This window comes from Mirounga angustirostris, unplaced genomic scaffold, assembly GCF_029215605.1.
Source record: "Mirounga angustirostris isolate CCGP_5_RB_7025 unplaced genomic scaffold, mMirAng1.0.hap1 SCAF_9, whole genome shotgun sequence".
Lineage (NCBI taxonomy): Eukaryota > Metazoa > Chordata > Mammalia > Carnivora > Phocidae > Mirounga > Mirounga angustirostris.
Window position 1 is genome coordinate 107,946,837 of NW_026991717.1, and position 13,247 is coordinate 107,960,083.

Here is a 13,247-nt window from a genome sequence, read left to right on the forward strand (position 1 = left end):
CTCAGTCATCTAGGCTCAACAGTTCAGAATCATCTTTGATTAAAGAAAGTCAAAGGACAAGAGGCAACTAGCTAATAAAGCCTACCTTGAAAATTGCCCTACACATTTATCTCAACACTGTCTGCCCCATTATCCTCCTCCAGCTGTCCATTACCTCTCATCTGCAACTGCAATGGTTTCCTGTACGGCCCTGACACAGAACAGGACAGGAAATACTTGATTTAACATCTAATTCCTGGAAAAAGATGGGAAGAACAGGACAAATTCTTACTTCATATAAAAAAGTTTTGTTCTTAGAAATCAATTTCATGGGGGCGCCTGGGTGGCTCAGTTGGTTGGGCGACTGCCTTCGGCTCAGGTCATGATCCTGGAGTCCCGGGATCGAGCCCCACATCAGGCTCCCTGCTGAGCGGGGAGTCACCTTCTCCCTCTGACCGTCCCCCATCTCATGCTCTCTCTCTCTATCTCATTCTCTCCCTCAAATAAATAAATAAAATCTTAAAAAAAAAAAAAAAAGAAATCAATTTCATGTTGTAGGAGCGCCTGGGTGGCTCAGTCGTTAAGGGTCTGCCTTTGGCTCAGGTCATGATCCCAGAGTCCTGGGATAGAGCCCCATGTTGGTGCTCAGCGGGGAGCCTGCGTTTCCCTCTCCCACTCCCCCTGCTTGTGTTTCCTCTCTCTCTGTGTCTCTCTCTGTCCAATAAATAAATAAAATCTTAAAAAAAAATCAATTTCATATTGTAAAAAGTACTGACATTCAGCATGACATGAAGTGGAAAAAGCAAATATGTGATTTCACAAACATTTCTTAAGGACATAAAACTAAATACTTAATTTTTATAAAGCATCATACACATTCTCTTATTGTTTTTGCATGGGCTGCAGTTGTTTGAACATGTAAATCACAGACTATATTTTATAGCAACCCCTGAATTAGCAATATTTTAATGGGTAAAATATTTTCCCCATAATAAAACTGCAAAAAAGATTACTAATCTCTCCAAGAATCCTACATTGTCTTCTTGAGTTATCTAGATACTACCCATGCTTCAAGATCTAGCTCAAACTCTACCAGTACTATAAAATTTTTCTTAACCCAGCCTAAACCAAGTTTCTACTTACTCTGAATGCCAAAATATTCTGTTATTTATATAGCAGTAATCATATACTAAACATATTGAAGAGCTAATTTTTCTCTAGTTATATTTTACATATTCACATATTTATATTTGTTTCTCTCTACTATAGAGTATAAATTTCTTAAAGACAAGAACCATGTTTTCCAATTTTCTAATATCAATCCTCTACCAGCCTGAGGCTAATAACTCGATAACCTACCTCACAAAATCCTACTTCCTGGAGAGGAGTATAAAAACAAACACCCACAAAACACACTCCATAGAGGAAGACAAAGAGGCAAAGATAAGGAACTACACAAAATGTAAAACAATGACAAAGATAGGAAACACACACACATACAAATCAAGCCATAGAGTCAGCCATCCCTTTTCTGGAGAAAGCAAAGAAATAAAGAAAAAGAAATCAGAAATAAATCAAGCAGTATCAATATTGATATCCATGACATCCATAACATAAACACAGCTTTGAGGTCAATTCACTTCAAACTCTGTAGTCACAGAAAACACCATGGAGGCAGAACTGAGGAAGCTAAGGAAAGGGTTGGGATTTGGGAGCATCACTTTATTACCATCTTACACAGTACCCTATAGGCAGAAAGCATTCAATAAACACCTGCTGGTGTGAACATGATTTAATAGATAGTCCTACATACCCAAATTCCAGAATTAAACAATTTGTTCAAAATGCTATTCCTTCACAAAATACATTATAGGATCAAATTACCTCAAATTTCCAGAATAATGCAGTAAATACTATGTGCTTTACTTACACAATATAAACATGGTTTTGATGCCAAAAAAGGATACATCCACATTTTAATCATTCAAGAGCTTCAAAAATAACCCAATGATTCATAAACTGTATTCTTCCTATTTTTAGAATGGCTCAGGGGATTTGTGTGATTCTCAAACTCCTTTCTCAATTCCTAAGAAAAAGTTCAATTTGATTTTACAATCTCAGGGGGAAAAAAGGGGGCAATTTGGAGGGAATAAAGTAGCTTCATAAAAATAATTCAGTGCCATGTTAAATACAAATTAATAAAAGGCTAATGGAGTCACAAATGAAAAAAAACTAACCTTTATGAAAAATTTAGCTTCAATATCTATTCTTTCTTCCTTTCTTGAAAAATAGATGCCTGTCATGCATGCTAACAACTTAAAAGTCCAAGTAATACAGGGCTGCAGAATTCAGGAAGAAAGAGAAAGACTCTGAGAGAATGACAACCAAGATGAAAATACTCTGACAAGCAGCCAAAAACTGCAAACACAATGGGAAATAAAGGAACATGTCTTCGGGGTGGACTTGGTCAGTATGAGTAAGCTGAAGAGGGGTTATGGGAAAAGATCTGCACTAGAAGTAAGGGGGTGGATTTTTTTTCACATGACCTTCAGTAAATCATTGAATCTGATCTGAATCTTGGTTTTCTCATATTTCCATTTGTTCTACTTACTGGATCTTTTGTATCCATCAATGATATTAAGAGTAACTAAGATATATTGAACTTTTGCTGTATGCAAGGTACTGTTCTAAATGCTTTAGGTGCATTATATCTCATTTAGTCCTCTGGTTGGCCCTATAAAGTACCTTACTTACCTGGTTCTATAATTAGGAAAGCGAGGCTTACAAAAGGCAGGTGATTTGCCAAAGATCACTTGGCTCACAAGTGCATAGCGGGGACTGGAACAGAAATCTGATTTTATTTATTTATTTATTTATTTATTTATTTATTTAATTTTAAAGATTTTATTTATTTGACAGAGAGAGACATAGAGGGAACACAAGCAGGGGGAGTGGGAGAGGGAGAAGCAGGCTCCCCGCTGAGCCCTGACATGGGGCTCCATCCCAGGACCCGGGGATCATGACCTGAGCGGAAGGCAGACCCTTAACTACTGAGCACCCAGGCACCCCAGAAATCTGATTTTAGAGCCCACACTCTTAAATGCTTTCTTATACTGACCCTCAAGTGATATAAAAGACGTATTTTACAAAGCACTTTTAAATGGCTTTTAAATTCAAATGTAAAGTTGTTAATTCTCATCTGCACTAAATGAAATGAATCAATAACATTCATACAACCAAGCAACATACAGTTAAAATATTTAAAGCATATACATGTGGAAAGTCTCAATACCAGCAAAGATTTAAGATCAAAACAGTATCAAATGATGTGAAGTCCAGCATAACTTTTAGTTGCCTGGACATGCAAATTTCCAAGTATTTACAAGGTTAAAAAAAGATTTAAAATAGTACCAGCTATAAGATACAGCACATTTTAAATATAAGCCACTACCTAGAGCTTTTTCTCTTCTGGCTGTTATTCCACATTCATACTTGATGAATAATATTGAATAAAACCAGAGAAAGAAACTTATTTTTTTTTAAGATTTACTTATTTTAGAGTAAGAGAGAGCACGTGCAAGAGCAAGCATGAGCAGGGGAGAGGGAATCTCAAGCAGACTGCAGTGAGCACAGAGCTCAGAGGCAGGGCTTGATCTCCTGGGGCTCAATCTCAAGACCCTGACTCTGAAGCTTAACCAACTACACCACCCAGGCGCCTCGGAGAAAGGAATTTATTTAATAGTGTTTGTCAGGCACTGTTTTAAGCACTTCACAAATATTTACTCATTTAATTCTTATAACAGCCTATGAAGTACTTATAATTATCCTATGTCTTAGATGGGACAACTGAAGCACAGAATGGTGACATGTAAGCAGCCCAAGATCACAGAGCTGGTAATTGCAGCCCATACTCAATTCAGGTAGTTTGGTTTAAAAATCTGTGCTCTTGGGCGCCTGGGTGGCTCAGTTGGTTAAGCGACTGCCTTCGGCTCAGGTCATGATCCTGGAGTCCCAGGATCGAGTCCCGCATCGGGCTCCCTGCTCAGCAGGGAGCCTGCTTCTGCCTCTGACCCTCCCCCCTCTCATGTGCTCTCTCTCTCTCATTCTCTCTGTCTCTCATGAATAAATAAATAAAATCTTTAAAAAAAAAAAAAAATCTGTGCTCTTGGGGCACCTGGGTGGCTCAGTCGTTAGGAGTCTGCCTTCGGCTCAGGTCATGATCCCAGGGTCCTGGGATTGAGCCCCGTATCGGGCTCCCTGCTCGGCGGGAAGCCTGCTTCTCCTTCTCCCACTCCCCCTGCTTGTGTGCCCCCTCTTGCTGTCTCTGTCAAATAAATAAATAAGAAGAAGAAGAAGAAGAATAAAAATCTGTGCTCTTAAGCACTAGCTCTGCTACAATTCAAGGAATGGTGAAACACTTCTTTTTTTGTTAAGATTTTATTTATTTATTTATTTATTTATTTATTTATTTATTTATTTATTTGTCAGAGAGAGAGAGAGAGCAAGCATAAGCAGAGGGAGCAGCAGGCACAGGGAGACGCAGGCTCCCCGATGAGCAGGGAGCCCCATGTGGGACTCGATCTCAAGACCCTGGGATCATGACCTGAGCCAAAGGCAGACACTTAGCCAACTGAGCCACCTGGGGATCCCATGAAATTCTTTTTTAAAAAGCCAATAAAAAGTAATAATGATTACAATGAATGCCCGCAAAGAGAACAGAGCCATCATTTATCTCAGTATAAATACTAACACTAAGGAACATGTAAAAGAAATATTTTAACTGACATGATAAACAAAGTAATCTACATTATCAGGAAAAGTTTTAATGATAATGGCACACTAAGCTTATTAATCTCTGGAAGACGTTTCTTTTAATTTTCCTATGAAACTATATTGTTAGCAAAGCGATGACATTTGGAGATTAATATTAATTAACATTAAAAGACTTGCTAGAGGGGCGCCTGGGTGGCTCAGTCATTAAGTGTCTGCCTTCAGCTCAGGTCATGGTCCCAGAGTCCTGGGATGGAGCCCCACATCAGGCTCCTTGCTCGGCGGGGAGCCTGCTTCTCCCTCTCCCACTCCCCTGCTTGTGTTCCCTCTCTCGCTGTCTCTCTCCCTCTCTCTGTCAAATAAATAAAAAAATCTTAAAAAAAAAAAAAAAAAAAAGACTTGCTAGACAGGATTTTTATCATTTTTTGGTCTAGCCACCTTATGAAGAGGCAAAAAACTGTGGTAGAGCTTTAAAAAAAAAAAAAAGAACACCTGAACTAGTAGAATTTACAACAGAATTAATGCTAAATTTGAACCCTTTAAAAATACGACAGAGAGGGGCACCTGGGTGGCTCAGTCAGTTAAGCGTCTGATTTCAGCTCAGGTCGTGATCCGAGGGTCCTACGATTGAGCCCCTTTTTTGAGCCCCGTGGAGTCTGCTTTTCCTTCTCCCTCTGCCCCTCCCCCCTCTCATTCTCTCTAACAAATCAATAATATCTTAAAAAAAGGTAAATGACCTTAATAAAAGAATCACATTTTGCAAAGGACTACAGTATTTGTCATTTCATCGGGATTCTCACAACTTTGAGAGTTAAGTTGGACAAGTAGTAGTATTATTTTACAAATAAGAAAGCTAAAGCTCAGAAAAGTTAAACATTTTGTATGGTCTAGATATAAAGATCTTCTGACTCCAAGTGCTTCTATCACATCGTGCTGTCAACAATTTTACGCTTTATACTTTTCAAGTTGTTTCATAACAATTAATGCTTAGCCAAGAAAATTTGGAAAATAATGAACATATAACGAAGGTTATGATCCTTAAAATGTTAAAGGGTTTTGTTAAAAATCTTCTTGTATGATGTACAATTTATCTAGATGAAATGAATAGTTAACTCAGCCAAAATGAACCTGCAATCCAAGAAAAAAAATCTATATTAAAATTAAGTGAATCCATACACTTATCATGATGAGGACTAAGTAATGTATAACAGATTGTTGTATCACTACATTGTACATATGAAACTAATATAACTGTATGTTAACTATACTGGAATTCAAATTAAAATCTTAATTAAAAAAACTAAGTAAATCCAATTTTAAATATTTAAATGTGAAATAATGTTACCCTACAACAGTACTATTTTTCACGAGTTAAAAACAAAAATCACGGGGTGCCTGGGTGGCTCAGTCAGTTGAGTGTCTGCCTTCAGCTGGGTCATCTCAGGGTCCTGGGCTCCCTGCTCAGTGAGGAGTCTGCTTCTCCCTCTGCCCTTCCCCCTGTTCCTGCTCTCACTCTCTCAAATAAATGAATACAATCTTTTTTTTTTTTAAGGTTTTATTTATTTATTTGACAGAGATACAGTGAGAGAGGGAACACAAGCAGGGGGAGTGGGAGAGGGAGAAGCAGGCTTCCCACGGAGCAGGGAGCCCGATACGGGGCTCAATCCCAGGACCCTAGGATCATGACCTGAGCTGAAGGCAGACGCTTAACGACTGAGCCACCCAGGCGCTCCTAAATGAATACAGTCTTAAAAGAAAAAAAAATCACTTCTAACTACCATTTATCTCAATCACTTAAGTTTATTCTAAACCCAATAAGGCAACTTATAAGATCAAATGATTCTGCTTGATGATTGGGAAACCTAAGGAATTTTTTAGTCATTGAGAAATGCTAGCTTCCCAGAGATGATCAGTTTCAAAGACAGTTTTTTTGTTGTTTTTGTTTAAGTAGGCTCTACACCCAGTGTGGAGCCCAATGCAGGGCTTGAACTCACAACCCTGAGATCAAGATCTAAGCTGAGATCAAGAGTCAGATGCTTAACTGACTGAGCCACCCAGGTCCCCTCAAAGATAGTTTTTTTAAATGTACATTCCTCTATATATTTATTTCACCTAGATTTAATTATTACCAAAACAAGGAACAGTGAGGGCTGGTGAAACAAACATTTAACAAATGAAATTACTGGGGCGCCTGGGTGGCTCAGTTGGTTAAGCGACTGCCTTCGGCTCAGGTCATGATCCTGGAGTCCCGGGATCGAGTCCCGCATCGGGCTCCCTGCTCGTCAGGGAGTCTGCTTCTCCCTCTGGCCCTCCCCACTCTCATGTGCTCCCTCTCTCTCATTCTCTCTGTCTCAAATAAATAAATAAAATCTTTGAAAAAAAAAATTTAAAAAACAAATGAAATTACTTAGGCTTGGATTACTGGCAGAATTTTTTAAAAACTCAGTTACATAATTAGTCATCAGGAAAATGCCCAGTAAACAGTACTTTGCACTTCGTAGCCTATAAACTGCATACTATACCCTCACATCCCTAAGTCAGGTGGCAGACTGTCCACACTGGACTTGCAGAGATGACCTAAAACTAGTTTTGCAACCTATTAGCTTGACATCCATTTTGAGGAAATAAAAACACCAAAGTGAAGCAGCTAAAAAAAGAATTTCTTTGGAAGAAGTTATTTGTGAAAAAATACTGTGACATTTTTTCTTTGTTCCCATTTTACCAAGCATGAGTAGCTCAAACTCAGACCTTGATCTGGTCCCCTGTAGACTATGAATATAGGATCTACGCCTGGCAAAGTCTAAGAGACTGTGACTGGCTACCTGCTCAAAGAGAACAAAGAAAAATGGCTGCATTACACTGTTATTGGCCTGTACATCCAGACTTTGTCAGGGCCAAGGATGTGAAGCTTTTTCCTGTGGACCTGATGATGGCATTGGTGTGGAGCCAGCTTAAAAAGGACTTTATCCAAGAAGGCTGTCTAGAGGCATTTAGATGCCATGGAGAGTTCACAGGGTGAAGAAACTAAAGGCTGGAGATTAAGGGCTGAGAACAAATCTTAAGCAGCTGGCTAAGTGTTGCCCATCGTGGCAGAGACTAACTCATCAGCAGATCAGCAGTGAGGTACACAACTAGACATTTGTTAGATATGGCTTTGTGTCAGAGAAAGCAACATGAGAAAAAGTAATGTAGGTCACTTCCAGGCCTGGCCCATATAAATGTCCCACATGTACTTCTTCTAACTCCATACACAAAGCACAGAGATCTCTATTGAATAGTTCTTACATAGTGAATGCCTATTCAGAGCTGGGCTCTTTTTCATAATCTTATTCCAGCATACCCATATCAAATGGTAACAAACCCAACTCATCAGATCCTGTCTCCTAATTATGATTTCCAGATAGACACGAGAGCAACAGTTGGGTTATTTTCTTCTGAAGATATGACAAAAACCTGGTCATCAGAGCTACTGTCTTGCTGGGAGAACTGGAGAGTATTAATGATGAGGGACTGTCAGTTCAGTTCTCCATGAAGTCTAGTCACATTCTAGCCTCAGGAGAAATGGGACCCAAAGTCTTTATCTGGTTGCTTAAATGGCTTCCTCATAATGAATCACTATCATCTGCGGTCATATTTCTTAAAATGGGGGACACAACTATGACTATAGTAAATTGGCTTTTATAAGCCACGTACAGTTTAAATCCCTAAAACAGCAATGTTTTATGATGTGGCAAATAATTCATAAGAGTATCAAACATAGGCATATTATGAAGTTCAATACAAAAGTCACATGAATTTTTACGGTACATTAGAATTCAAAGAAATGTTACTCTTCTAAGGTGTTAATGCACATCCAATTAGACTAAGCTGCACTGGAGTAGGATCTCTTTACCCTCTTTATACCCTTTGTAGTAAGCTAAAAGATGGCCCCCACAGATAACCAAATCCTAATTCCTATGAATATTTTCTTACATGACAAAGGGGTTTTGTAATTAAGATCTTGAGATGGCGAGATTATTTTAGATTATCTAGGTGGGACCTAAACGTAAGCACAAGTGCCCACAAAGAGAAAGGCAGAGGAAGATTCTACTACAGAAAACAGTGTGATGATGGAAGCAGAGATAGCAGTGACATGCTTGGAAAATGAAGGTACCACAAGCCAAGGAACATATGCAGCCACCAGAAGCTGAAAGGGGTAAGGAAATGAATCTTCTCTCAGAGCCTCCAGAAGGAACCAGAACTCAGAAGTTATTTAAGTTGAGCTACTTTTGCTTTAGGCTATCTACATCAGTTCAAAGTAATACAAACCATCTGAACAACACTTCTGCGTTTACAGGGAACACCGTCCTGAACCCTGGATGAATAGATAAGGGGGCCATATAGGCTTAAGACTATTTTGGAGCTTCCAGACTGGTGAACAAGTGAAGATTGCGGAGTAGTGTGCCTACAGAGGGCCTGGAAGCTTGCACCCTTTCTGCATGCTCGCTCTATGCATCTCCTCCATCTTGCTGCTGAGTCATATACTTTATCATATCCTTTAATAAGCTGATAAATGCCTGCAAGTCAATCAAGATGCACTGGTGGAAGCTCTTCAGGCAGGGGTTATTAAAGCTGCAGCGCTGGAAGTGATGCAACCAGAGCCCCTGCCCAGAGATCCTTGCCTACACCTCGCACTGGAAGTGCTACTCATCCAGCCGGAGAACAGATGACAGAAAATTTGGTTGAAAGCATCCTGGCTTCTCTCAATGGCCTTCCCATTCCTAATGAAATGCTACTTAAATGATTCATGTAGGCTGAAAATTCAGGGGGATGAAAACATAGTTTAATGGGGGAAAAAAATTTTGAAAAGAAAACGGGTAGTTCACGTGTGGTACTAGGCTGCATATGACCACTGTTTTACGTACATAAAATATATAAAACTACATATATAAAATTATCTATCCATGCTATTTAACGCTCGTCTGGCCTCACAGGAAAGAATTTGAAAAGCGAACACATATAGGTAGCTATCATCAGTTATTTATATATAATTTATGTATTATATCCATTCTGTCATTTGATCCTTACAACTCCAGGAAGTAGTCACGTAGTCATGTCTGGTATCGATTTCAATTCTGCAGTTGAGGAAGCTGCGGCTCAGAGGGTGACTTGCCCAAAGGTTAGGAAATGGCTCCTAGTCTAAGGTCTTCTACTAGATGATTTTACATCGATAATATCAATTCACTTATAAGTATGTTGTATTAACTTCTAAAATAACTTCAAGTTTGGAAAGAAAACAGAAGCAGCATTTTACAATTTAATAGCGCATTTTAATTTTACGTCTTTGGAAACCACTGTTTATCAAGAGACAAGCTGAAGACAACATGTGGACGAGTTACTCAGCAGTCTGTTTCTTCCCATGAAAATGAGAACAGTAAGAGTACCTACCCTTTAGATTGCTGTGTGGATTATATAACACACGTCAAGGGCTTAACATAGCTGGTTTCACAGTTTGTATCATACATTACAGGACGTCTCTTCCCAAATGAAAATGTGCTTTCTGACTTCGAAAATTTACAAACTCGGGAGATAAGAAAAATGAGAGTTGCAGGAGAAAAACAAAAACAGGTCCTGGGTACCCTTCCTTGAACAGTAGGCGAAGGGTACTTCGCTTCTACAGAAACGTGAGACAGAGGAGGCAATGGGGCCGGCGACAGCGACACCAACACCCAACCCGCGGAAGACCCGCGGGGCAGGGACAGCGCGGATGTGGTGCAGGGGCTCCCACCCCGGCACCAGAAGCCCCAACACGTGGCTCCCACCTCCCAGCCCCTCCCACTTCCCTCAGAGGTCCTCGTGCCAGAGAATCAGCGACTACGGCCTTCTCGACTCAACCCGCACTGTCGCCGTCCGTGGAGAGAACTGCCCATTCCGCGGACTAGCCCAACCCGACCCTATGAAATATACCTCAACTGCAAGCCCACAACGCGCGCGGGAAGAAACGCGAGCTCAGCCTCGGTGCGCAGCTGACGACCGGAAATCCACCCCCTACCTCTCTGATAGGGTAAACGAGCAAAGGAAAATGCAGAGCATTGGTCAGCCGCAGAGAGGCGGGGAAAGGGAAAGATGAGGGGTGGGGAGGGGCGACGAATTGCCAAGAGCCAGCCTCCCTGCGGATTGGACGAAAGCAGGACGTTTGCGCGTGCGTAGGCCCAGTTTCCGTAAAGCGCCGCACGGGACCTCCCCTTTTACGGTTCGTTAAAGGAAGTTTCAACGACTCATTGGTTGTGACGAAGGTTGTGTCTCCTGGCTGCGTGGCCAATAAATGACAAGAATAAAGTGGGTTCCGCCTCTTCCTCGGGCGACTGAGTCCTTCCGTTGACGTCGGGCAACGTGAGTTCCTTTCTGCTTTTAGACGCTGTAACTTCCACTGGGCCAAATTCGAGTAGAGAATTCTTATGGTGACGAGGAGACTTCTACTGCGAATAAGAAATACTTAATAGGGCCCTGAAATACCCACATACTCTCAGAACTTCTAAGAATGACTTCAGTGTTGGAACGCAAAGAAACCTGTCCTTCATGCCCTTTTTTTGTGTGTGGCTGTGTCATTGGCTGAAATAGCTATCAATTTGAGAGTAGCTCCGCCCGCGCCCTTGGGAACTCTGGGGTTTGTAGTATCAGACGCTCAAGCCCTGTAGCTTTAAATGTGGTTGTTGCTACTGAGTTCTAACTTATCATCACCCGCTGACGTTTACTGTGGTTTTGATGTGTTCCGTTGAGCTTTTTATCTTTTCACTGATCAGCACCGTTAAAGCCGAAGGACACTTAGGGAAACTGAAAAGACTTCATGTGTGTTTGTAAAAATAAATAGTGTTTCATACATTTTACAGCTTGTGCTTGGGCGCGCTGTGCTAGATGTTCGTAAATACGGTACTAAGATTCTTGGTTTGTAAAATTTTTGCTGTTACCACAAAACGGTCTTTGATTTTCAGATTAGTGTACATTGGAAAATATCTGAAAAGTACTCTAAATTTGGCAGTTATATACACTATTTTGGCGTAGGTAGCAGCTGCTTACATAAATCAAGTGTTGATATGACAAGAAGCAGAACTGGCTGCTGTCTTGACAGAATAGTGCTGTAGTTAAAATGTCAAGCGTGACCAATCTCAGCTTACACGCACTGTGTATTACTCAAGGCTGTATTATGAAGTCCATTTTCAGCCTGTATGGAAACATTATGTTCAAGTAAGGCCGGGTTTCCCTACCTTTATTGAATCAAGAACTTTCACTGCCCTGAGCCCATATGGTAATATTTCATCACTTTTGTGTTTGGCAAAGGTAGAAATTTTCCCTGAGTGGTCTTTTCCCTCTCGACAATTTTTTCCCTATTTAGTATGTAATACAAACTGTTCCATTTGTGTAAAAAAAAAAAAACATGATTTCTGATATATAATAGTTCTACATTCTGGATTTAAAATTAAGTACATTTTGTAGGATTAAAGCCAAGCAAAAACTGCTTTTATGACTGATGCTTGGAATTACTGCATTTTAAAAAAATAAAATTTTTATAATTTTTGTGTCTTCTTTCTAAATGACAAGAGAAGGTGTCAGGTTGTAAATGAAACATGGAAGATATGATTTCTTTTTATTCTCAGTAAATGAAGAGCCATACTAAGTGTAATCACCACTATTTCTCCTTTTCATATTCTATATGATGTACTAAGTGAAATCTATGAATACAAAAGTCACCCTGAGGCAAAAATTCAGAACTATCAGTGTTTTTAAGATTTTATTTATTTGTCAGAGAGAGAGCACAGAAGCAGGGGGAGCGGCAGGGAGAGGGTGAGGCAGACTCCCTGCTGAGCAAGGAGCCTGATGTGGGACTTGATCCTAGGATTTGGGGATCACCACTTGAACTGAAGGCAGATGCTTAACTGACTTAGCCACCCAGGCGTCCCCAGAATTATACGTTTTAATGCTTCCCATTAGCATTTTAATGCTCTTTTTCCTTTTGCCTCCTAATTTAAGTCAGTGGTCCACATTTGGGATATAAATTAAATTCATTTAACCAAGAATAAAAAAACATTAAAAACTGCAGCTGTCAAGACTGCTACTGTAGTTGGCAGTGTTTAGCAGAGTCAACTGAGTGAATCATGAGCACGTTTGGCTAATCTGTAATAACTGTCCTAAGTGCTTACTCTTTTGGAAGCTCCTAAAGTGTTCCACTTAAAGAGAAAAGGCTTAGTTATTTATTCAGAATTTAAAATAGAAATTAAGACAGATACCATTACTGCCTTTTAAGATGTGAACGCTGGAATCATTTTTGTATCGTGTCTGTTGAGAAATAGGTTAAAGAACAACCTCAAAGTGAGATAAATGCAAGAAGAGTCTTGAGATGCAGGAAGAGAATATTACAACTTCTATTTGTATTTACTTTTTAATCTCAACATTTTTCTTTCTATTTTTGTGTTTTAAAAAATTATGCACATGATAGAACAGTATAAATTTCTTGAAATCTA

At 39.9% G+C, this 13,247-nt stretch overlaps 1 protein-coding gene across 4 annotated transcripts in view; it reads right to left on the minus strand.

Annotated features, from left to right (window-relative positions):
- Positions 1-13,247, minus strand: part of LOC123861678 (sphingosine-1-phosphate phosphatase 1) — a 113,653-nt gene that overhangs the window by 30,373 nt on the left and 70,033 nt on the right. Inside the window, exons 1-2 of one of the 4 annotated variants that reach the window (XM_045901008.3) lie at positions 10,696-11,607; positions 10,177-10,309 (exon numbers count right to left, since the gene is read on the minus strand). The exons of 1 other annotated variant lie outside the window; for it this stretch is intronic. The gene's annotated coding sequence lies outside the window, so the exon portion shown is untranslated. Of the gene's footprint in view, positions 1-10,176; positions 10,310-10,695; positions 11,608-13,247 lie in introns of those variants that run through there. 2 more of the 4 variants (XM_064571155.1, XM_045901006.3) reach the window with 2 other exon arrangements.